The sequence below is a fragment of the Lactuca virosa genome, chromosome 8 (assembly GCF_052849685.1).
Source record: "Lactuca virosa cultivar CGN04683 chromosome 8, Lactuca_virosa_CGN04683_v6, whole genome shotgun sequence".
NCBI classification, from domain to species: domain Eukaryota; kingdom Viridiplantae; phylum Streptophyta; class Magnoliopsida; order Asterales; family Asteraceae; genus Lactuca; species Lactuca virosa.
In genome coordinates this window covers 224,939,162-224,963,797 of record NC_136433.1, presented here as the reverse complement: position 1 = coordinate 224,963,797, position 24,636 = coordinate 224,939,162, and the positions used below count along the sequence as shown (strand labels likewise).

Sequence of the window (24,636 nt, the reverse complement as noted above, 5' to 3'; positions counted from 1 at the left end):
AAATGTGTGCTCTTGAAAATATAGACCCAAAAACAATCAAGAATATTGAAACTTGTGTTTTGGAAAATAAGGACCTTGAAATTTTGATTTTAAATATATACTTATTAATCCCTTTTACACGTTACACCATTGAAAACCACGAAAACCCAACCAATAGACGGAGAATCATGACTAAAAATGAAACTTTTATTACTGAACAAATTTCAATATTCAATAACATCGAGATCACGAATCGAAATTCAAACAAATTTAAAGCTAAAAAAAAGACACACGACCATTTTCCAAACAACATTTCTACAGTTGTATTGTATAACCTAATATTCGTAAAAACAATCTACGGATTTAAAAACTTATCAACTTTAATATTACTCAATCTTGAAAGAAACTTCATGCAAATCGGAGGATTAACACCCGCCAAAGCAAGATCGAACTCGGGAATGTCCAAATCCCATCGCCACAAATCAACCCAGAAGCCACCGCGGGCCCAAACGCCTCCGCCTTCACCTTATTAACCCTCGACCAAATATACAAAATCAAACTCCCAACACACATATCAATCGTGAAATACCCTCCAATATAGAACAGAATCGCCATCGTCATCGCCATCGGAATCAGAATAAACCTCTCCCAGTTATTCCCAAGGGAATCACCTATTCTATTCATGGAAATCGCAAACACAGAGAAGATATAACAAAGCATAACACACCAAGAGGATAACGCCGAAAACCCTTCGACTCCAAGGACCGCCATGTTTTGGTAAACCAAGGCGTACGTTGCGGGGTACTCGGAACCGGGGATTCCAAGGTCGTCAAATGCTTTATAGAAGAGCCAAAATACAAACGGGGAAATGATACATCCCATCGCGATCCCAACCACTTGGGACACGAACATGGACCGGGGCGACGCCAGTGTCATGTACCCGGTATTGAAATCCCACATTAAATCAGACACGGTTGCGACAATATTTATCATGATACCACAAGCGACTAACCCCGCTAGAACCCTGTCGTTCTGGCCGCCGGCCCATGCACCGATTACGAAGATCGCGAGCTTTCCGTAGGTTGAAGCTAACGACCAATCGGTGAGGCCGCATCCGTAGGCATTGCAAAAAGCTAATGTGGGGGCAAATTTGTAAATTGTCGCGATGTAGTACTATTTGAGTTGGTGGAAGATGTGGCGGAGAGTGGCGGCGGAGACAATGGTGATGGCGAGGTAGCCGGTGATGGCGATCCATACTGGGATCTGGTCTTTGCGGAATAATCGAGCGCGTTTTTGGTCTACGTATGATAGGGAAGGGAGGTCCGGGGGAGAGTTTCCGGTTATTGGGGGTGTTGGGGTTGAATCTATGGTCTTAGAAATGGTGGTATAAGCCATATAATGTGTGGCCGAGGACTTTTATGAAGTTGTAGAGCCCATCTCCGAGGATCATAGCTATATCGATGAATACCTGCAATTACGTAATTATGTAACATAAATAGGTTATACTACGTTTGACGTGCATGAAATCGACATAGACACAACATGATAAAATTGTACTTTTTTGACCTACCAAAAAGATGGGGTAGATAAAATAGGGTTAAAAAGCTTTTTTTTGATAAATTTTGGACTGGTTGTGTCATGTCATGTTATGTAGGGGTGTGTGTGGTGCGGTTTGGTGCAGTTTAGAGCCAAAACCGCAAACCGCACCGCATATGCGGTTTGAGTTATTTAGAAACCGCAAACTGCACCGCGAACGTTCAAAACCGCATTATGCGGTGCGGTTTGGTGCAAGCCGTTTACATGCAGTTTTGCGGTTTGACTAATTATTTACTTTAAATTTAATGATAATACTATCATTGTCATCACTAACGGCTCACTAAGTGGTCATTAAGAAATTTGGTGGTCAAATAATTGTGGTCATTAACTACTTATGAATATACATAAGTTAAGAAAACATAGTAATGGTTACTGAATCTTAGTTGAAAATGAATTTGAGACTAAAAAAAATAAGGTAACTGCCTTAAATTTTGGATTAATTAAGATTACATTTTAAAAACTTAAGATAATGTCACTAATTTAGGACATTTGAAAATATTTTTGAATATATATATATATATATATATATATATATATATATATATATATATATATATATATATATATAATCATTAATTGATTTTATCAATGCGGTCCGGTTTAAACCTCAATTTTGTAATCGTAAACCGCAAACCACACCGCATAATGCGGTTTAATAAAAATACAAACCGCAAACCGTACCGGGAGTGTTTTAAACCGCGTTATGCGGTGCGGGCGGTTTATACGGTTTGTGCGATTTATTGCACACCCCTAATGTTATGTCATGTACAGTGTACAAATGCAATGTACAATCTTGGAGTTAAGAAGTTTACTCGGTAACCTTGCAAGCTGTGGAGACTGCTTGACTTGAGATCTGCAGGGTACCAATCGCCTTTTTTTTTGTTTATGGGTGGCCACATTATACCCCATGAAAGAATTGATCCGACTAGTAAAGATACGTTGATCAAATAAGGGCAAATCATGCCCACAACAACGTAAGTTACTGAAAAGTCGAAAAAAAAAACCTGACTTTGATGGAAAAAGAAACTTGTTGACAAGAATATTTGACATAAAAAAAGCTAATAACTAAGATGATAATAACAAACATTTTCTAGATTTGTACATTTTTGAACAACTATTATTAAAAATGTTACTATAGAAAAAAACAAAAGTAGGATGCTATAATAAACAAATAAAAAAATACATTGTTATTTCGTGCATTTAACGATAAAAAAACACATACTTATTTTCATAGGCCTTAAGACCAAATGTCGGGAAGTTTGAAAATCCACATCCATCTCCACCTGTGAAGAACCATCGAAAGAACCCCCATAAGAAACTAAATGACAAGAATTTACCTAAAGCTCTCACTTATTTCATGTAGTAATTAATTAAAATCAATAGACTAAAAAAAATTACAAATTAAAGAAAAAGTGATTGTGGTTTAACTTGGCCAGCTTGGCACCCTGGGGAGTGTGGAAACTGTTGATAAGGTGAGTTGTTGCAGTGCCACTTGGGTAAATCAGTTTGAAGTCGCTAATCATTATCTGCAACACAATGAATAATTAACAAAAAATTATATTATTAAAGGAATTTTACTTTTATTAAAACACATGGATATTCTTTATTTTCCGAACAACCTTTGAGTTGGCCCACACCGTGCAGAGAGCATATGTAAATCATGTACACAGTGGTGGCCTGCTAGTTGGCTGACATAAGTGTTTAATCCACATTGGAATTAAAACTCTTGACACTGTAGATGTAGATGCTCAGACAGACTCTAACAGAACAGACTGAAAAGGTTATTAAATGTACCTTACAGACTAACAGAACAGACCGACAAGGTTATTAAATGTACATTGCTAAGAGGGACACGGGAAAAAAGGGCAAGGAAGCTAACAACGAAGAGAAATGTAATCATCCATACAAGAGAGGGGTTCTTGGTGTTTTGTACAACGTTTGCTTCATGTGATTGTTTGGCAATAATTTCACTCATGCCAAACAAGTAACTACCAAATCCACCTATAAATTTTTTTTACAAAATATATAAATATTCATCAATTGTAGTGAGATAAATCCATTTATAATTAATATAAACAAAAGGCCAAAACCACAAAAATTCGGAGTATTTTTTTAGTGAGTTTTACTACAGTAATAAAGTTTTATTTTGATTCTTTTACGTCGCATAATGCTGCAAAAGTTGTAATTTGTAAAATTATATATATATATATATATATATATATATATATATATATATATATATATATATATATATATATATATATAGAGAGAGAGAGAGAGAGAGAGAGACAGAGAGATTCAATTGATACCATATTAATTTTGTGAGACCGTAATACGCAATCTAAAATTAATTTTAAAATACAAAATAAAAGAAAAATCTGAAAATTCTTTTTTTAATTATTATTTTCGTCATTTTCTTTACCCAAAAAAAATTTAAAAAAAAAATAAATAAATAAATATTTTCCGTTTTTTTTAAATACGTGAAATATTCTAATAGAATATTACACTGTAAATATTCCAATGTGATTTTTAGAATGTTAGAATATTCTATTCTAGTAGATTTGTACCCATAAAATTCAAGCCAATTTAAAACTTTTAAAACATTTCCAAAACCATTAACCATTACAAAACTTGTTTTCAAAATGTATCATATCAGAGTATCCCAGAAACAAAGTCATAAAAAGTGAGGAGTTGTATGATCACGCATTGGCCTTGTCGTGATCCCCTGATGTACCTGAAACAATAAACTGAAACTGTAAGCCCGAAAGCTTAATGAGTTCCCCCAAAATACCGATACACATACAATCCACATAAACATGTCAACAATATCATAACATAACAAACCGAACAACATGTAATGGGTCCACAACTCACCGATCGGATTACCCCCTGGGCCCACAGTGTGAGTCTGGATTGCCTTCCAGGCCCACAGCTCACATCTGGATTGCCACCGAGCCCACAGTACGAGTCTCCCTTAGCCCGTATCTGGAATGCTCTCGGGTTTGTTGGTTACCGCACGGAGCAGTATCACCTCAACCCATCCCCCATAACATATCAACATATAACATAACTACTGAGCATGCAGATAATCATATAACAACATAGGTAGTCCTACAGATCTACCTAACTGGCATAACCACTAGCATGAAACACTAACTCATACTTAACATCTAACACTGCTAGGATAACATATCCAATGGGCCGGCCTCGGTGCCTTACACCCCTTAGTATAGTGAGGATAACTCACCTCGCAACTGTCGACTCGAAAGACAAGCTCAACCTCTCGGATCACCGACACGAACTCCACCACCTATAGTTATCATCGAACCATATTCATAAATCTCCAATTTCCCAAATGTCCCTAGAAGTCCACTGGTCAACCCTTGGTCAAAGTCAAAGTCAACGGTCAAGGTCAACAATCCATGTTGACCTCAACTCGTCGAGTACCGTTATATACTCGTCGAGTTCCTAGCATAACGAGGAAACTCACCGAGTCATTATAGTGACTCGTCGAATTCCTACGGTTTGCGGCCGTAACCTCATTCGCCAGCTCGACGAGTTCCTCTTGCGACTCGCCAAGTCCATACGTGTCCAAAGGTTGGGGAAACCCTAGTTGTAACATCCCAAAAATACGGTCATAAAATTTCTTTTTAAAACATTAATGAAAGCCTTAATTACCAACCATTTCATTCATAAGCAGAACTGTTATACCAAATCAGAGTGTAATTCCAAAACATATTCTTTTTATATCAGAGTAAAACATCCCAGGCTAAACAAACAATGGTGTGTGCCATGCGATCACCTCGAGCTCATCCCTCCGCTACCGGAAGTACCTAAAACCAAAACTGAAAACGTAAGCACGAAGCTTAGTGAGTTCCCCAACCTACCACATACCACACATATCCACATACTGCAAAACACTGGGCCTCGCCCGCTACATCGGGCCCCGCCCGACCCCATGCCCCGCCTGGCTTCGAGCCCCACCCGGTATACAGATCTGTTTCTCTTAGGCCCCGCCTGACTCTGGGCCTCGCCCGCTAAACACATACCAACATATATCATAACACATAACAAATAGCTAATCATACTCTACTTTACTCCTGATCTAAGGCCCCGCCTAACTTGGGCCTCGCCCCTGTCCTGTTATTAATGAGTCATGGAACCCCGTCCACGCTCCTGCTGATAGTGAGATACGGGCCCCCACCCACACTCACCTCCCTCCTAACTCGGGCCTCGCTCCTGCTCTGCTACTAATGAGATACGAAACTCCGTCCATACTCGGATAGTGATGAGATACGGGACCTCGCCCACTCTTACCTCCTTACCAGGCACATACAAGTATCACATAGACAACAAGTATAACTAGCATACTAACATTCCTCGGGCCTCGCCCGGCATCGGATCGTAATCCGGAACATATATCATAATAATGCCTAGGGCTAACCCCCGGGTCTTCCTACTATACACAAACATAATAGGCCGGCATTGTGGCCGTAGACCCATGCACACAGTGAGGAGACTCACCTCGCACTGCTGAAGACTAGCTGAACACTTCTGACTGCTAACCGACAACTTCTGAACCACTGACCCTTCGGCTTCTCGAACAATCAATACCCAAAATAACATTTACACAACAATAATCCCAAAAGTCAACCCTGGTCAACTTGGTCAAAGTTAACGGTCAAATTCAACCTCCAGTTGACTTGACTCGCCGAGTTGGTCTACCAACTCATCGAGTCCATACTCCTCCAACCCCATACAACCCCGACTCCACTCGTCGAGTTTAGCAAGGACTCGACGGGTTCTCCTTCAACCATACAATCGGGACCATCTTCATCCGACTCGCCGAGTTCGACCTTGAACTCGTCGAGTTCATCATCCACATAAAAATGCGTCTAGGCTGTGACTCGCCGAGTTGTATGAACTACTCGTCGAGTCCATCTTCATAAACTAAGGAGATTTCCTTAGACTCGCCGAGTTCCTCCTTGAAATCGTCGAGTACGATGAACTTCATGACCAATATGGACTCAGACTGGCTGAGTCCCTAACCATTCATCTCATACCCTTCAGCAGAAGGGTTTTGGGGCAAGAACACGGTCTGACTCGCCGAGTCCCAAAAGTGACTCGCCGACTCGGTCTATTTCCAATTCTATTCAGACGATCTCAGTCGAGCACAAGGCATCCAGGACCAAGATCTAACCTTCTAGGGTCGGAATATCACGCAAAGCTACTGCCTTTACATCCGTGCATGGCCCTTTTTGCTTAAAAGGCCCAAACAACCTCTTAAACTTTGCATGGGGAGTTCTAATGGCATAAAGCTTGCACCTTTATGCCATAACAGCCCTTAGTGGTGCTATATCTGAAAACACAAGCCCTTGGGACTTCCATTCCCCTCATGCTATGGTTCTTGGACCAAAAACCCCCAAAAGTGACAAAGAAGAGATCTACTTGCATAATGATCAATGTGGAAGCTTTCTTACCAGAAAATGATGAAGATGAAACAAACTTCCTGGATCTACCACCTTCTCCTTGGACCTCTAACCTCCTTCTCCTTTCTCTAGCCTCCAAGATCACTCTAAATCCTTCAATAATGACTCACACACTCCAAGAGAACACTAGGGTTTCGTGGGTTAGGCTCTGAGCAATGGAGGCTACAAATGAGGCTGATAGAATGAGAATGAGATGCTTAAATAGGGTACCAAGTCCTGAAATTAGGGTTTCCCAACCCAGACCAGACTCGTCGAGTCAGTCCCCCGACTCGTCGAGTCCGTCACTTAATCTGCGACACGGAACTCGTTCCTACTCGTCGAGTTCCTCCCTGGACTCGACGAGTTAACTCCTTGACTTAGGGTTTTCCTTTCCTCTCTTGGTCTGCTGGATTAGGGGTGTTACAACTCTCCCCCACTTAAACTAGACTTCGTCCACGAAGTCCACCACGGGCCACTACTCCGCAACCTCTTATCCTAATCGCCGCATACCTTGTCGGCTCGGTCCAGTCCTCGGACGACCGCCTCCAATGGCCTTCCGTCCAATCTTCCGCATAAGCAATTCCTCGGAGGCAAAAACCTCGTGAGCTCTTCTAATCACTAACAATTTTGGGAACACTACTCTTACCCGTCTGACGATCATTTCGGTACTCCCCAAGTACTTATGTTGGGCATATTAGGGGTTTACCCCTTTCTCCTGCAAGTTCACTGGCCTTCCCAAGGCAAATCCCCACAACACCACCTTCCCTCTTTCTGTGAAGGACATATCCTTCGCCGTATCAACATCTCCGGCCACTCCCAGTGATGGTCACTTCACTGACACCTATTGATTGATTCCTCTTGCTATATCCTGGTGCTGAAGACCCATCCCAGCGAATGGATCAGATAATCCTTCGAGTAAATGATTCATCTCTGAAACTGTTAGACTCATACGAGAGCTGCGAGACAGGGTCAAACCCTTCTTGCTGAGATTATTCAACACTGTCGTGAGTGGCGTAGCACCTCTCGGTCAACTAACTGCTCCACTAGGAATTCTCCTATCTCTATCCCCGACCAAAGGTCCTGCTATCTCCTATTCGCTTTCCAGACGAACCGAGACCACCCTGGTCCCAACTAGTCTGCCATAATCTGGGTTACCGGACTCTCACCGGTTACTGGACCCAAGCTCAAACGCTCAGTCGCTCTCAGCGTCCTCCAAAGAAAACTCCGGCTCACTAAAACTGCTATATTCGTCTTCCGTAGGAAACGGGACCTCCCAGGTCCTAACTTATCCATCCTCTATCTGGAATACCGGATTATCCCTGGCTACTAAACCACTGATCACTTTCTCAGTCGCTTCCAGCGACCTCCGCATAAAACTTCATCCACACTGCCACTCATGGCCCTATCGATCCTAGAATCCCCGATCATGTATCTTGACCCTAAGGCCTCTACCAGGTCCCACCTGCGCTGCTATAATCTCATGGGCCTCGCCCACGGGTCTCACCCAAACTATATCTTAGCGCGGTCTCTCTCTCAAGTCTCACTTGTCTTGCTACTATCGCAAGGGCCTCGCCCACGGGTCCCACCCAAACCATGCTACTGAGCGACCCTGCCCCCGGTCTCACCTATCTAGGGCTACGCGGGTCCTAAACCATCCTGAATCCTCAATGAACTAACCCTTCTCGATCTCTATCAGGCTTACTAGGAGATACGGGCCTCGCCCACACTCCGCTAACTAGGAGATACGCCCCCCCCCCCCGCCCACACTCCTCTAACTAAACTGTCAATGATTGCTACGGCTATCCCGCAGTCTTATAACACTTTCCCATACGGTCTAACTGGTGGCTACCAGCCTGAATACATCCGACAACCAACGCTCCACAGTCTAACATCCTGATTAACTCGCGTACTATCGGGAAAACATCAACCTGGTTTCCCAAACCAGTCCTCTACTAATGCGAATACATGAACTCAATGTCGGGATGTTTCTCAAACTCCCGACTTCCTTGCTGCTCTAGCCAAACGGCTACCTCGACTGCTTTCCTTCTCAGCAAGGATGCGAACACTTCCAAGTTGCACCTCCTAGCTCAGCTTCCGACTACTGGGATAGTACTCCCCCACTTCGATTCGACTAGATTGCTACAGTTCACAACTTGGAAAAGATTCCACTCCTTCCTGTTATCCCATGACGAATCTTCTAATAACCCAACGCTTATTGCTGCTAGTGATCCGAAACTCACTAGTGTCAAATCCGAACCGCTCTTGAAGACTAACAAAACACTTCCCGAACCCACTCACACCTGTTACAATGACTGCATCCTGGGAACCGATTCCAAAAAGGGGTACCACTATGAACTACCGCCCGAAAATCCATGGTATGCAGATGGCATATGATCCGAACACGAACAAAAATAAAATTCTAACATATATTCACTAACATAGATGCAGTACCATAATGATATAATAATGAATAAAAATTGACAGGAAGGAAAAAGGTACACACGTGCAACGTCCGGTGCTGCACGCATCTCCACTGTAGACAGCTGGAAAGCCCTGCTCCCCACCGCAGGCGCCCTGCTCGGCCCTGACGGCCGTCGGTGATCCTCATGGTTGCAGGGGCAGGTGCCATCACTTGTCCTGCTGGAAGCAAACTTGGACATTGGGCCTTCTTGTGGCCCCTCTGACTGCAATGGAAACATATCAAATCTGATCCCTGAGTGATGGTAGCAGTACAATCCCTGCTGAAATGACCAGTTCGGCCGCACTTGAAGCAGCCAGAATCACCACCACTACCCATGCACGCACCCTCGTGCGTCCTGCCACACTTGCCACAATGACTGCGACCCTGAAAATCCCTCGATCTCACATCCGACTCCTTGGGTCTCTTGCCTGAACCTGCAGGTACCTGAATCTCCTCCGACTTCCTCTTCCTGAGGTGCTCTAGGTCGATCTCCCTCTCCCTGGCCCGAGAAATCATATCCTCCAGCGTCTTGCAGCTGGACCTGCTCACAAACTCCCTGGTATCATTCCTCAGAGTCTCGTGATATCGGTCCTTCTTCATTTCCTCGTCCGCGACATACTGCGGAACGAGAAGAGCCCTCTCTCTGAACTTGGCGGTGATTTCCACCACTGTCTCGGTAGTCTGCCGCAAATCCTGAAACTCTCGTGCTAACTATTGCACCTCAATCACTGGTGCAAACTCGGCCCAGAACCGGGTCGAGAAATCACTCCATGTCATCGCGTCCAACGTGGCATCATCCCCAATGGCATGACCAACCTCCTCCTACCAATCCCGTGCTCTGTCCTTCAGAAGACAGGAGGCAAGTCAGACCTTGTCTCCCTCGGGACATCGGCTCGTACGAAAAGCGTTGGCAACATCGGCCAACCACCTGCCGCTAGCGATGGGGTCCTTGGCGCCATGGTAATCCGGAGCTCCGTAAACTCTAAACTCTCGGAAAGTCAGCGAACGCGCCCCCATCATGGCCATTATCTCAGTACGAAAAGCTCCCAGCTTCTCATTCAGAAGCTCCAAAACACCCTCCTTGACCGAACCAAAGATCACATGAGTCTGGTCTAGAATACTGTGCGTAACCTCAGCTGAAATAAACTCGCTCATCCGCTCCTCGAGCTGCTCGGCTCCTGAACCTGAGCCTGATCCCTCTCCGGCACCTGATCCGCCCACTGGTCTCTCACGCAACGTTACGATGTTGCAGTATATCGTAACAACCATCCGAATACACATCACTACCGAGGGACCACACATTCACTACAAGTTCCCTGGTTTTATCTCGGCCCTTCTTGAATCGAGTACGGATCCTCTGCTTTCAGTAGTATGGGCCCCTACTACCTTCCACATCTATCCGTACTTTCCTCAAGAATTGCCTCGACTCCACCAAGTCCCTTACTACTACTACTGCTCCCAGCACTACTCTCATCCTAGGGTATCCTCTAACTCGCTATCTACCTTCAGCTGCATAAGAAGTTCCTGTTACCTCTCCCTAACTAACTTGCGAATATCATTACATATCACTCAGACTAGATAAGTCTTTGAATGAGAGATCCTACCCTACAACGGTTGGACTCAGACAAGAGCTGCGGAATAGGGCTAGACCTAACCTTCTGAAATTATTTAGTCCTTGCAATATGTAACTTAACATATTCGTTCACTGGTTAGTTAGAGATAACTAGAACTCCTAATAGCACAAAGCAAGCAGCATTCGGGCATTGGGAAAACTAACCACATAATCCAATCAAGTTGTTCTATCCTATAATCAGGAATATATACTAGCATGCAACACATAAAGCTCATACACATATACAAGCACATAAGACATCCTCCTAGATCCTTAGTCCTAATCTAGCATGCAGTTCTCATAAGCATATCATAACATAACAAACATGTATGGGTAATTTGGGAGAACTTACTTGAGCTCGGCTGATTGCATGCACCACACCCTTTTCTCTTTTTCTCAAAATTCTTATCTTTTCCCAAAAGTTCCTTTTTATAAAAACGATTTTCTTGAAAATTTCCATACCAAGTCCTCAGTTTGAGTTCAGACACACCGAGAGTGTATCCGAATTCCTCAAACCAAGGCTCTGATAACAACTTGTAACATCCCAAAAATACGGTCAGAATATTTCTTTTTAAAACATTAATGAAAGCCTTAATTACCAACCATTTCATTCATAAGCAGAACTGTTATACCAAATCAGAGTATAATTCCAAAACATATTCTTTTTATATCAGAGTAAAACATCCCAGGCTAAACAAACAATGGTGTGTGCCATGCGATAACCCCGAGCTCATCCCTCCGCTACCGGAAGTACCTAAAACCAAAACTGAAAACCGTAAGCACGAAGCTTAGTGAGTTCCCCAACCTACCACATACCACACATATCCACATACTGCAAACACTGGGCCTTGCCCGCTACATCGGGCCCCGCCTGACCCCAGGCCCCGCCTGGCTTCGAGCCCCACTCGGTATACAAATCTGTTTCTCTTAGGCCCCGACTGACTCTGCGCCTCGCCCGCTAAACACATACCAACATATATCATAACACATAACAAATAGCTAATCATACTCTACTTTACTCCTGATCTAAGGCCCCGCCTAACTTGGGCCTCGCCCCTGTCCTGTTACTAATGAGTCATGGAACCCCGTCCACGCTCCTGCTGATAGTGAGATACGGGCCCCCGCCCACACTCACCTCCCTCCTAACTCGGGCCTCGCCCCTGCTCTGCTACTAATGAGATACGAAACTCCGTCCATACTCGGATAGTGATGAGATACGGGACCACGCCCACTCTTACCTCCTGACCAGGCACATACAAGTATCACACAGACAACAAGTATAACTAGCATACTAACATTCCTCGGGCCTCGCCCGGCATCAGATCGTAATCCGGAACATATATCATAATAATGCCTAGGGCTAACCCCCGGGTCTTCCTACTATACACAAACATAATAGGCCGGCATTGTGGCCGTAGACCCATGCACACAGTGAGGAGACTCACCTCGCACTGCTGAAGACTAGCTGAACACTTCTGACTGCTAACCGGCAACTTCTGAACCACTGACCCTTCGGCTTCTCGAACTATCAATACCCAAAATAACATTTAGACCACGATAATCCCAAAAGTCAACCCTGGTCAACTTGGTCAAAGTCAACCTCCAGTTGACTTGACTCGCCGAGTTGGTCTACCAACTCGTCGAGTCCATACTCCTCCAACCCCGACTCCACTGGTCGAGTTTAGCAAGGACTCGACGGGTTCTCCTTCAACCATACAATCGGAACTATCTTCATCCGACTCGCCGAGTTCGACCTTGAACTCGTCGAGTTCATCATCCACATAAGAATGCGTCTAGGCCGTGACTCGCCGAGTTGTATGAACAACTCGTCGAGTCCATCTTCATAAACTAAGGAGATTGCCTTAGACTCGCCGAGTTCCTCCTTGAACTTGTCGAGTACGATGAACTTCATGACCACTATGGACTCATATTGGCTGAGTCCCTAACCATTCAACTCATACCCTTCAGCAGAAGGGTTTTGGGGCAAGAACACGGTCTGACTCGCCGAGTCCCAAAAGTGACTCGCCGACTTGATCTATTTCCAATTCTATTCAGAAGATCTCAGTCGAGCACAAGGCATCTAGGACCTAGATCTAACCTTCTAGGGTCGGAATATCACTTAAAGCTACTGCCTTTACATCCGTGCATGGCCCTTTTTGCTCAAAAGGCCCAAACAACCTCTTAAACTTTGCATGGGGAGTTCTAATGGCATAAAGATTGCACCTTTATGCCATAACAGCCCTTAGTGGTGCTATATCTGAAAACACAAGCCCTTGGGACTTCCATTGCCTTCATGCTAGGGTTCTTGGACCAACCCCCCCCCCCCCCCAAAAAAAAGTGACAAAGAAGAGATCTACTTGCATAATGATCAAGGTGGAAGCTTTCTTACCAAAAAATGATGAAGATGAAACAAACTTCCTGGATCTACCACCTTCTCCTTGGACCTCTAACCTCCTTCTCCTTTCTCTAGCCTGCAAGATCACTCTAAATCCTTCAATAATGACTCACACACTCCAAGAGAACACTAGGGTTTCGTGGGTTAGGCTCTGAGCAATGGAGGCTACAAATGAGGCTGATAGAATGAGAACGAGATGCTTAAATAAGGTACCAAGTCCCGAAATTAGGGTTTCCCAACCCAGACCAGACTCGCCGAGTCAGTCCCCCGACTCGTCAAGTCCATCACTTAATCTGCGACACGGAACTCGTTCCTACTCGTCGAGTTCCTCCCTGGACTCGACGAGTTAACTCCTTGACTTAGGCTTTTCCTTTCCTCTCTTGGTCTGCTGGATTAGGGTGTTACACTAGCCGACTCGTCGAGTCACTCATCTGACTCGCCGAGCCCACGACAATATTCATCGGACTCGCTGAGTCTTCCATGAGACTCGCCGAGTCTCTTCAGTCCTTTATCCGTACAAAGTCTTTTTAAGCCAGGCAAGGGCTCCAGATTGCAGATCCAACCTTCCAAGGCATGCTTATCACGTAAAGTTGCAAACTTTACGTGCATGCAAAGCTTTAAGGCCCTAAAATGACAAAACTAAGCTTGAAATGAAGTCCAACACTTGAGGGAAGGCTCATACTTGCCAAAGCTGCTACCTTTATGGATCTAGAGACCAACAGGAGTCCAGATCTGAAGTTGCAACTTCAGATCTTGGCTCAAACACAAAACCCTTTCCTAAAACCCACCCAAAAATAGGTTAAAGATGAGACGAGCCAAAGAGACAACTTAATACCTTCCAGAGAGTGTCAACTGATGTATATCTTTGCTTCCCACGAGTTCCTAGCTTCGATTTTACTTGTTTCCTCCAAGTGTTCCTCACCACGATCTCTCTTCCAAGCTCTATCACCCAAAGAAACACACATACACGATTTAGGGTTTAAGTGTGCCAAGGAGCTGTAAAGGAGAGGCTGGGGGTGGCCAATGATCCTTTCAATAGGGTGCAATACCCTGGGATTTAGGGGTTCATCTGCCAGCTCCTACTCGCCGAGTCCCTTCTTGGACTCGGCGAGTAGGTCACTAAAACACGCGGACCAACCCGCTGCTACTCAACGAGTAGGGCAACCAACTCGTCGAGTAGACCTTGAAATCAAGAAAATTCTTATATAAAATCGATACCTGAGAATCGGGGCGTTACAATTCTCCCCCACTTGAACTAGACTTCGTCCTCGAAGTCTGCCGCGGTGAACAGTTCCGGATAGTGCTCCTGCATCTGTGCCTCCAGCTCCCACGTCCACTCAGATCCCCTCCGATGCTCCCACTGTACCTTTACCAAAGGTATCTCCTTGTTCCGCAGAACTTTCATCTTCCTCTCCAGTATGGCCACAGGCCTCTCCACGTAATTCAGGCGCTCATCGACCTGAATATCATCTAATGACACTACTGCATCCTGATCCATAATGCACGTTCGCAACTGCGAGACGTGGAAAGTGATGTGGATCCGACTAAGTTCCTCTGGTAGCTCTAACCATTAAGCCACCTTGCCAACCCTGGCAATGATCCTGAACGGACCAATGTATCGGGGACCCAATTTCCCCCTCTTCCTGAAGCGGATCACACCCTTCCAAGGTGAGACCTTCAGGAGAACCATATCACCCACCTGAAACTCTAACTCAGATCGGCGTCTGTCGGCGTAACTCTTCTGCCGACTCTGAGCAGTCTACAGTCGCTGCCTAATCTGCTGAATCTTCTCGGTAGTCTGCAAGACTACCTCCGTCCGCCCCATCAACCTGTGTCCGACCTCACCCCAACAAACCGGGGTGCGAGATCTCCGCCCATACAACAGCTCGAAAGGCGGGGCACCAATATTGGAATAATAGTTGTTGTTATAGGCAAACTCTGCAAGGTGTAGGTGGGAATCCCAGCTCCCACCGAAGTCAATGACACACGCCCTCAGCATATCTTCGAGGGTTTGTATGGTTCGCTCTCTCTAACCGTCAGTCTGCGGATGGAATGTTGTGCTAAAGTGAAACCGCGCGCCCAGTTCCTCATGGAACTTCTGCCAAAAACAAGAGGTAAATCTAACATCCCGGTCAAAGACAATGGAGACCGGAACCCCATGGCAAGCCACGATCTCGCGGACATACACGTCGGCCAACTTCTCGGCTGATGAACTCTCTCGTATGGCCAAGAAATGGGCACTCTTGGTCAATCAATCCACGATGACCCGTATAGCATCAAACCCCTTCGTCGTCCTCGACAACTTGGTGATAAAGTCCATCGCGATCTGTTCCCATTTCCGCATGGGAATCTCCAGGGGCTGCAGCTTGCCTTCGGCCTCTAATGCTCGGCCTTGACCATCCTACAAGTCAAGCACCTCTCGACGTACCAAGCGATTTCTCGCTTCATGCACGGCCACCAGTAACTCAAGCTCAATTGTCGGTACATATTGGTGGCCCCCGGGTGAATAGAGAAGTGAGACTTATGAGCCTCCTCCATCACTGTCTGTCTGACCCCTCCAAACATTGGAACCCAGACCCGACCGCATCGGGTCAATAATCATCGGCTATCCCGCACAAACCGGCATGCCCTCCACCTGAGCATCCCTAATCAAACTCACAAGCGGAAAATCCACCACTATTCTCATACATACCGCTGGGGTGGAAAACCCAGCGGACTTGCGGCTCAGAGCGTCCGCCACCACATTCGCTTTACCGTGGTGGTAAAGGATCTCGCAGTCGTAGTCCTTGACAACATCCAGCCACATGCGATGCCTCATGTTCAGGTTTGGTTGATCCATCATGTGTCTCAAACTCTTGTGATCCGTGTATATGGTACATCGGACCCCATAAAGGTAATGCCTCCATATCTTGAGAGTGAACACCACCGCTCCCAACTCTAAATCGTGAGTAGGATATCTTGTCTCATGCGGCTTCAGCTTCCGCGACACGTAGGCTATCACCCCTCCTCTCTGCATGAGGACCGCCCCCAAAACTGTGATGGATGCATCACAGAACACCACAAAATCCTCTACTCCCTCCGGGAGTGTCAAGAGTGGAACCTCGCACAAACGCTGACGGAGGGTCTCAAACGCCCTCTGTTGTTCAGGACCCCACCGGAAATCCACCCCCTTCCTCGTCAGACGGGTGAGGGGTACTGCAATCTTAGAAAAATCTTAAATAAACATCCGGTAGTACCCTGCTAATCCCAGAAAACTCCTAATGTCCGAGGGAGACCTCGGCACCTCCCACTGCATGACTGCCTCGATCTTGGCCAGGTCGACCAAAATCCCCTCCTGGTTAACGAGATGTCCTAGGAACTGGACCTCTCGCAACCAAAACTCACACTTGGAGAACTGGGCATATAGCCGTTCTCGTCTCAGAACTCCCAAGATGTCATCTATGAACACAATGACCGAGCGATCAAGCATCGGTCTGCAGACCCGGTTCATCAGGTCCATCAATACTGCTGGCGCATTGGTGAGCCCAAATGGCATCACCACGAACTCGTAATGACCATAACGAGTCCGAAACGCAGTCTTCTCCACGTCCTCCTCTCTGACCCGGACCTGATGATACCCCGACCTCAAATCAAGCTTGGAGAACCAAGATGCACCTTGCAACTGATCGAAAAGATCATCTACCCTCGGGAGTGGATACCGGTTCTTTACCGTCAACTTGTTCAACTCCCTATAATCAATGCACATCCGGTGCGAACCGTCCTTCTTCCTGATGAAAAGGATCGGCGCTTCCCATGGAGAACTTCTAGGTCGAATGAACTGCTTGCCCAGCAGTTCCTGCAGCTGTGAAGACAGCTCTTGCACCTCGGGTGGCGCCAATCGGTATGGCGCCTTGGCGATAGGAGCCGCACCCGGTACCAGGTCGATCCGGAACTCGACCTGCATCTCTGGAGGTATCCCTGGCAACTCCTCCGGGAACACGTCGGAAAACTCCCTAACCACTGGAACCTCTGTGATTGAAATCTGATCCCTGACTCGCGTATCCACCACATACGCCAGGTAACCCACACACCCGTGCTGAATATACAGTCGAGCCCTGTCAGCCGAACAAAACCCTGATCCCACTCTCGTGCCCTCACCATATACAATCAGTTCTCCCCCACTTGGGGTTCGAACTACCACTTGTTGGCCCTCACATTCAATCATGGCAACGAACCGACTAAGCCAATCCATCCCTACAATCACACACACCTCCCCCATGGGGATCGAAATCAAATCTATTGGAAAGGACACCCCGAAAATCTCCAACTCACACCCTCGGTAGACTGAAGAAGCAGAAACCCCGTGTTCGTTGGCGATGGAGACTCGCAACGGACACTCTAACTCGCCCACTGGCACACTGAACTCCCTTCTAAACGACTGAGATACGAAGGAGCGACTCGCTCCCGAGTCAAATAAAACCAAAGCAGGCAAAGAGTTCACTAAAAACGTACCTATTCACAGGTACGACAGATAAGCATAAAACAAATACAATAAATGAAATAAAGGATAGAAACATACCAGCAACCACATCTGGTGCTGCCCTGGCCTCCTCCGTTGTAAGTTGGAAGGAACGCCCCTGAGCCTTCGGAGGCTCTGCCTTAGCTGTCCTCCCATCGGAAATCCTCAATGTAGCTGGCGCGGGAACCTGCGCCGGCTTAGCGGCAAGCAACGGGCAGTTGGCCTTCATGTGGCCAACCTGATCACAGTGATAACACAACCTCAAACTCAGAACCGGGGTGGCCTGGCGACAGTCCTTCGCATAATGCCCCTCCTTGCCACACCTGTGGCACCCACTACCAGCTCGACAAACCCCATAATGACTCCTGCCGCACTTTCCACAAGTGCGGCTCTGCTGACCCCCGGTCCTAGAATCAGCGGTCTTAGACCGCTTAGGTGCCGGCTGCGACTGTGTCGGGACCTGCCGCTGCTCCCTCAAGTGCAGCTCAATCTCTAACTCACGCCGCCTAGCGGCCTCCTGCAACTCCAAAAGAGTATCACATCGCTAGGTAGACACAAACTGACGGATGTTAGTCTTGAGCATGCTCAGATAACGGGTCATCTAAGCCTGCTCAGAAGCAAACTCTGGGCAGAACATTTCCCTCTCTGTGAACATGCGGGTGATCTCCGTCACCGACTCCCCCTCCTGTCCCAAACTCAAAACTCCTGAGCCAATCGTTCCCGCTCGACCCGTGGGACGTATCGGGTGCGGAACATATCCCTGAACTGTTCCCAAGTAATAGTAGCCCTCTGCTCATCGTTGTACAACCTTGTCATCAACCTCCACCAGTCCTTGGTGTCGAGCCTCAGCATGTTCAGGGCACACCTGACCTTCTGGTCAGTAGGACATGAACACGTGAAGAAACAACCCTTCACGTCAGATAACCACCTCATGGCTCTAATCGAATCCTGGGTACCATTGAATGTCGGGGGCATTGTGTTATCGAAGTCCCGGTACTGGAAGCCCCGACTGGCTCCACCTCCTCCTGCCGATGTTACAGCCGATGCAGGTGCAGCGGCAGCCGTCTTTGCAAGGGCTGCGTAACGCTCGTCAAAGTACTCAACCATAGCGGTCTTAATAGACCCAAACATCTCCGGCAGCTGTGCCCGTAACATAGCAGTAAACTCATCATGCAGGATCTCTCGAATCCTGGCATCCAACTCCTCGGTACCCATCTGCACCATAGGCTTAGGTGCTGTTGGCCCCTCCTGGCCTCCGTCTCCTGATCCTGATCCTGAACCGGATCCAGTCACAAAGGGTCTCGTCATCACCATTCTGAAACATACCACAAGATATCAGATAACCCACATGAATAAGTGGGAACCAACCCCCGACTAAACCCTAGGGGTTGTGACTTCCTTGATACGCATATGGGTCCTGTGCTTTCAGTAGTACGGGCCCATACTACCTTCCACACCAACCCATATTTGTCTCAAGTATCACCACAACACCCTAACAATATACATAAGCATAGCGAGCACTCAATCCTCACTCCTGGAGGAAAGCTAACTGTCTCACAACTGACCTACCGGTCCCACCCAACTCACCCATCCATGAAACTTCCACCAACCCTGTAGCACTAGTGTATGCTAGCCATACATAATGTTAGACCTTATAGACTTCCGAATATCCAATCCTACCCTAAACCCTAATCGATAAGAACAGAGCATAAGGCCAAATCAAACATTCTTGGGCTATAAGATCTTAATTATGTACAGCCGTGATGCATACACAAGTAACTACAATAATGGTGTCAATCTCACATAAAGAAACCCTAGGCTAGCAGGCATCACGAAATCAGGCAATTCTATCATGCAATTCCTGAGGATTCCTAGCCTAGTACTAGCATGTTGTTCTAACACATCACAATATCAAATAACTGTACGGTATTTTGGGATCTACTTACTGGCTCCGGCTGATCGTACACTTCGCATCCTCCTTCCTTATTTTGAAAACCATTTAAAGTTATTTCGAAAATCTTTTTCCTTAGTTTGAGACTGGATTCACACGAATGTTCCTCCAATTCACTCAAACCAAGGCTCTGATACCAACTTGTAACACCCATAAAATTCAAACCAATTTAAAACTTTTAAAACATTTCCAAAACCATTAACCATTACAAAACTTGTTTTCAAAATGTATTATATCAGAGTATCCTAGAAACAAAGTCATAAAAAGTGAGGAGCTGTACGATCACGCCTTGGCCTTGCCGCGATCCCCTGATGTACCTGAAACAATAAACAGAAACTGTAAGCCCGAAAGGTTAGCGAGTTCCCCCAAAATACCGATACACATACAATCCACATAACCATGTCAGCAATATCACAACATAACAAACCGAACAACATGTAAGGGTCCACAGCTCACAGACCGGATTACCCCCTGGGCCCACAGTGTGAGTCTGGATTGCCTTCCAGGCCCACAGCTCACATCTGGATTGCCACCGAGCCCACAATACGAGTCTCCCTTAGCCTGTATCTAGAATGCTCCCGGGTTTGTTGGTTACCACACCGATCAGTATCACCTCAACCCATCCCCCATAACATATCAACATATAACATAACTACTGAGCATGCAGATAATCATATAACAACACAGGTAGTCCTACATATCTACCTAACTGGCATAACCACTAGCATGCAACACTAACTCATACTTAACATCTAACACTGCTAGGATAACATATCCAATGGGCCGGCCTTGGTGCCTTAGACCCTTTAGTATAGTGATGATAACTCACATCCCAATTGTCGACTCGAAAGACAAGCTCAACCTCTCGGATCACCGACACGAACTCCACCACCTATAGTTATCATCAAACCATATTCATAAATCTCCAATTTCCCAAATGTCCCCAGAAGTCCACTGGTCAACCCTTGGTCAAAGTCAAAGTCAACGGTCAAGGTCAACAATCCAAGTTGACCTCAATTCGTCGAGTACCCTTATATAATCGTCGAGTTCCTAGCATAACAAGGCAACTCGCCGAGTCATTATAGTGACTCGTCGAGTTCCTACGGTTTGCGGCCGTAACCTCTTTGGCCAGATCGACGAGTTCCTCTTGCGACTCGCCAAGTCCATACGTGTCCAAAGGTTGGGGAAACCCTAGCCGACTCGCCGAGTCACTCATCTGACTCGCCGAGCCCACGACAATCTTCATCGGACTCGCCGAGTCTCTTCAGTCCTTTATCCATACAAAGTCTTTTTAAGCCATGCAAGGGCTCCAGATTGCAGATCCCATGCCCGGATTAGAGCGTGGGCGAACAGGGCATACACACAGGGCCCATTTATTTTAGGGGCCCAAAGTTTTTTTTCTTTATATATTATATACACGATAGCCCAACAAGAAACGGATGAAGGTCATCAATAGCGCCCGTCGACCACACACCACCAGAAGAGAAGACAGAAGAAAATCACACAACTAGTCAACCAGCTCTGTGAAATTGTCCAGCGATTCAGCAGCGTCCCAGCGTGCAACATAGTAGCAGCGTGCAACGATTTTCAGGTAAAAGCTTTCTACTTTTCTTTTTGTTCCAAGCCTTGAATCGGAATTGCCAAATCACTGAATTATCAGATTATGAGGTTATGTTGATTGTTTAGTGTTTATCAGAAATTAGATTGTCGGCTAGCAAATGTAATACTATTAATAAACTTTCAATAAATCAACATGATTTATGTAAGTTTTAATTTTCATACCACTCCAGGTTACTCCTAGTTTTCCTAACCCGAATCTTTGAGTTTTTTTTAGTATCTGTGAACACACTATCAAGGTTCTACCACTCCAAGTTTAGTAAATAACATCTAGGTAGGATTTTAGGCTAGAAAGAATGCATACACATGGTTTGAAACCCCGTAAATCAACTCACATAAGTTGTAACTTCTGTGGAGTTAATCAATGAATGTGTGTGTTCCTGTGTAAAGAAAGTTTCTTGCACACACAAGACTTGCAGAAATGTTCTTGTAATTTTTCTTATTTTAAGGATTAACACCAACAAATTTGTATCAGAACGTATGTTGCAGAGTTCAAAAGGGCATGTAGCAATCTGGTTCATGGAGTTAGATTGAGTGTTATAACTATGGATGATACTCTCCATGGTGAAACATGTAATAGCTGTCACCAAGTTGAAAAGATCTTGGTTCAACCACATTTTCAAGACAAAGTCGTATTTTCGAAAGCCTTAAAAGTTGGAGGTTTTCAAGAAGTTGAAAATGTACACCTTATAAATGGTGTTGGTATGGCGATAGATCCAGATGCAAAGATTTAGGAGAATATTTATGATGTTTTTGAGGGTTTTGTAAAGAAACCAAATAATGAAAATGGAGTGTTGAAAGAAGAATTGGATAATATTTTGTTGGGTAATAAGAGGTTAAGGAACGTCTTCAAGGTATGGTTTGATGGATATTAAATTATGTAAATGAACAAGTGATATACAGTGTGTTGGTGAAACATGTCCTTTACCTCAAAATTGAATGAAAAAGATAAAAAGAAGGGGTGTAGACATAGTACATGTTTATCCATGAGTTTTCAAGAAGGGTTATATTTATGTTACACATGTGGAGTGCGTTACGGGTTGTCGGTTAGCTGTTACACGTTAGGACCTAAGGGCCTTTTTTTGGCTCGTCCTGGGCATTTAAATCCTTAGAACCGGCCCTGGCAGATCCAACCTTCCAAGGCCTGCTTATCACGTAAAGTTGCAAACTTTACGTGCATGCAAAGCTTTAAGGCCCTAAAATGACAAAACTAAGCTTGAAATGAAGTCCAACACTTGAGGGAAGGCTCATACTTGCCAAAGCTGCTACCTTTATGGATCTAAAGACCAAAGGGAGTCCAGATCTGAAGTTGCAACTTCAGATCTTGGCTCAAACACAAAAGCCTTTCCTAAAACCCACCCAAAAAGAGGTTAAAGATGAGATGAGCCAAAGAGATAGCTTAATACCTTCCAGAGAGTGTCAACTGATGTATATCTTTGCTTCCCACGAGTTCCTAGCTTCGATTTTACTTGTTTCCTCCAAGTGTTTCTCACCAAGATCTCTCTTGCAAGCTCTATCACCCAAAGAAACACACACACACGATTTAAGGTTTAAGGGTGCCAAGGAGCTGTAAAGGGGAGGCTGGGGCTGGCCAATGATCCTTTAAATAGGGTGCAATACCCCGGGATTTAGGGTTTCATCTGCCAGCTCCTACTCGTCGAGTCCCTTCTTGGACTCGGCGAGTAGGTCACTAAAACACGCGGACCAACTCGCTGCTACTCGACGAGTAGGGCAACCAACTCGTCGAGTAAACCTTGAAATCAAGAAAATTCTTATATAAAATCGATACCTGAGAATCAGGGCGTTACAGGATTTGTCAGATATGTAAAATATTATAATATAGAAATTAGAAGACATAAATATCAATTTTAGAAAACAAATAGTTTTGTTTTTAAATAACGTATTTGTTTGTAACGAATTTTAATACTAGCTCTTATGAACTGTCTAACATCATGAATATGATTATTGTTTAAAATCGTACCTAGATTAGTAGGTTTGTAAGAATCCTTGAGATTTTGCTCAGAATTATTTATAGATTCTTGGATTCGTTGTATTCTTAAAAGAATATCTCTATTAGGAATACAATTCATCAAAATTTTGTTATACATAAAATTCAAGCATGAATTTGATTAATTTGATTATTAAAAACGAGTACTATTTTAACAAAAATTTCAAATCTTGTAGAATTAATAGTTAGAATAACTCGAAATGAAACTATCATGGAGAAATAAATTTAATAACAACAATATAATAATTGAATAAAATATTTTAGATTGTACCTTCTTGTATTAGGCTTGAATTACAATCAATACATACATCTCGAGAAAGAATTATCTGAAAATCTAGAGACTTTGAACATCTACTAGTAGAAAGAGAGATTCTTGGAGATTTTTTAGACATGAGAAGAACATTTTTTAGAGAATGAATATTTTTTTACTTGCCTCCTTCTACTGACATATGATGTCTATTTATATTCATCTTGAAGTCTTCAAAACCTTGAAATCTTGTAGTGAAATTTTGCCGTATGATTCAATGGCCAATCAATTATTTTTAAGTGGTTGTCACTTTCATCTTTTGAAAAAATTGTCGTTTGTAATCAATAAATATCACCTTTTGATAAAGCATGTCTTCATAGAGCATCTTCTAAAGTTTTTTGTCTTCATATTATCCATCATAGAGCATCTTGTAAAGTTTTTTGTCTTCATATTATTATTGATGATGAGAACAAATAATTTTGATAATAAATTTGATAATATTTGTTTTATACACTATAAATACATATAGTGTATATTAACACAGTATATACACACTCGTATTTGAAAATAATGAATTTGATAAATAGAAGAAACGAAATACCCTACATTGAAGGTATTACACCAAATTTAATGATAAGAATTTCTTATTCTTCATAAGGATCATCAAAAGGGTCTTGAGCGTCTTGAAATAAACCATTCTTTATAGATTTTGGAGAATCGTCAGAAACTGATGGAGTTTGACGAATTTCTTGAAGTAAGTTTTGAAGTTCTTCAGGAGAAGAGGTAGCAGCATCTTTAATTCTT

At 44.6% G+C, this 24,636-nt stretch overlaps 1 pseudogene; it reads right to left on the bottom strand.

The window, feature by feature from the left end:
• Positions 1-334: 334 nt before the first annotated feature.
• The window catches only part of LOC145129666 (putative metal-nicotianamine transporter YSL7), a 50,799-nt pseudogene continuing 26,497 nt past the window's right edge, over positions 335-24,636 (bottom strand).